Source organism: Penaeus vannamei, chromosome 8 (assembly GCF_042767895.1).
Source record: "Penaeus vannamei isolate JL-2024 chromosome 8, ASM4276789v1, whole genome shotgun sequence".
Lineage (NCBI taxonomy): Eukaryota > Metazoa > Arthropoda > Malacostraca > Decapoda > Penaeidae > Penaeus > Penaeus vannamei.
Window position 1 is genome coordinate 39709733 of NC_091556.1, and position 2500 is coordinate 39712232.

The following is a 2500-nucleotide window of genomic DNA, read 5'->3' on the forward strand; positions in this document are numbered from 1 at the left end:
TTCCCGCTTGAACGGGGGGGCAATTTGGGTACAAAAGACGACTTTCTGTTGTTTGTTTAAGTTTCCCCTCGATCGCAGGAGATCCCCAGGTTACGGACCCTCTGCGCATCAAGGAAAGAGCCCGTAACTGAGGTTGAACTTGTTTTGCATGACGAGGTAGTGGGGAAACATGCATGGTAGTGTAGCGTCATGCATTTTTATGGCAGCAGGTGGTGGGATACCAAAGAGAAAGTGTCTACTTTGAAGCAACTTTGTACTGTGTTGTTGCTTGATTCAAATCCTGTTTTGCACGACGAGGAAAAGGGGCTTTGTGGAGGGGGGGGGGGGGATTCTAGCTATTGACTCGCTTGTTTTGTTTTAACATGAGTGTTGTTTTATGTTTTATTTTATTGTTTTATTTTGTTTATTTTATGTCTTGTTTTATTTATTTTGTTTATGTCTTGTTTTAATTATTTTGTGTTATGTCTTGTTTTATTTAATTTGATTTATGTCTTGTTTTATTTATTATGTGTTATGTCTTGTTTTATTGTTTGTTTTATTTTTTTGTGTTATGTCTTGTTTTATTTATTTTGTTTTATATCTTGTTTTATTTATTTTGTTTTATGTCTTGTTTTATTTATTTTGTTTTATGTCTTGCTTTATTTATTTTGTGTTATGTCTTGTTTTATTAATTTATTTTATGTCGTTTCATATATTTTGTTTTGTCTTGTTTTATTTATTTTGCGTTGTCTTGATTTATTTATTTTGTGTTGTGTCTTGTTTTTTTTATTTTGTGTTATGTCTTGTTTTATTTATTTTGTTTTGTCTTGTATTATTTATTTTGCGTTATGTCTTTTTTTATTTATTTTGTTTTAAGTCTTTGTTTTATTTATTTTATTTTATGTCTTGTTTTATTTATTTTGTTTTATGTCTTCTTTTATTTATTTTGTTTTATGTCTTGTTTTATGTCTTGCTTTACTTATTTGTTTATTCTTTTTTTTGTTTGAGAGAGGAGAGGTGATATACAAAAAAAACAGGGACGTTGATATTTGACTTTGATATGTGGTTTATATACTGGGTCTGGCATAAGGTAAGTTTTGTCCTCTTGTACATTCTAATTTTCGTCTCTCTCTCTCTCTCTCTCTCTCTCTCTCTCTCTCTCTCTCTATCTCACTCTCACTCTCTCTCTCTCGCTTGCTCGCTCTCTCTCTCCTATCTTCATCTATTTTTTTTTCTCTCTCCCTCGCCCCCCCCCCCCCACCCTGTCTCTCTCTCTCTCTCCCTCTCTCCCTCCCTCCCTCCCTCAATCCCTCCTTGTCTTTCTCCTTCCCTAATCCTCCCTCTCTTCCAAAAACTCTTTCTCTTCATTCTCACTCTCCCTTACTCCCTTTATTCCTCCCTCCCTCTTTCCCTCTCTCCCTTTCTCTCTTTGCCCTCCTAACTCTCTTGCTCATTCTCTTTCTCCTTCTCCTTTTCTCTCCCTCGCTAAAGTAATCCAGCCTATATCTCTTCCTCATTCTCTCTCTCTCCTTCTCCCTTCCTTCCTTCCTCCTTCCCTCTCTCCCTTCATCTCTTTACCCTCCTAACTCTCTTCCTCATTCTCTCTCTCTCTCCTTCTCCTTTTCTCTCCCTCGCTAAAGTAATCCAGCCTATATCTCTTCCTCATTCTCTCTCTCTCCTTCTCCCTTCCTTCCTTCCTCCTTCCCTCTCTCCCTTCATCTCCTAACTCTCTCTCTCCCTTTCTCTCTCTCTCATTCTCCTTTTATCTCCCTCGCTAAAGTAAGCCAGCCTAACGCTCTTCCTAATTCTCTCTCTCTCATTCTCCCTTCCTTCCTTCCTTCCTCCTTCCCACTCTCCCTTCATCTCTTTACCCTCCTAACTTTCTTCTTCAGTCTCTCTCTCTTTCTTTCTCCTTCTCTGACCCTCCCTCTCTTTCCCCAGCTCTTTCTCTTCATTCTCTCTCTCTCCTTCTCCCTTCCTTCCTTCCTCCTTCCCTCTCTCCCTTCATCTCTTTACCCTCCTAACTCTCTTCCTCATTCTCTCTCTCTCTCCTTCTCCTTTTCTCTCCCTCGCTAAAGCAATCCCAACGAAACAAGTGATTGCATGAGGGACTGGTAAACCTTTGGAAACTCTCCAGCAATTATGGTATTATGTCTGAATTTTCCCTTGTTTTCCGTTATTTTCCCTCATTGCGACCCCTTATAAACAAAAATGATTATAAGTGGTGACTTCCTGATTTTGGAAAATTTTTTCGAGTCAGAGGCTTTTCTCGGAGGGTTAAAAATGGCAACATAATAATGATAATGATAAAAAAATGATGGTATTAACAATAAAGACGATTATAACATCAACAGTAATTATAATCATGATAATAATAATAATGATGATAGACATAAATCCAATATTAATCATAACAATAGTACTAATGATAATTATTATAGTTAGAGCAACAAAACAACTTCAACAGCAAAAAGAGTATTAAAAGTGACTAAAGTGACTGATAGTGACTGATAAAAGTGAC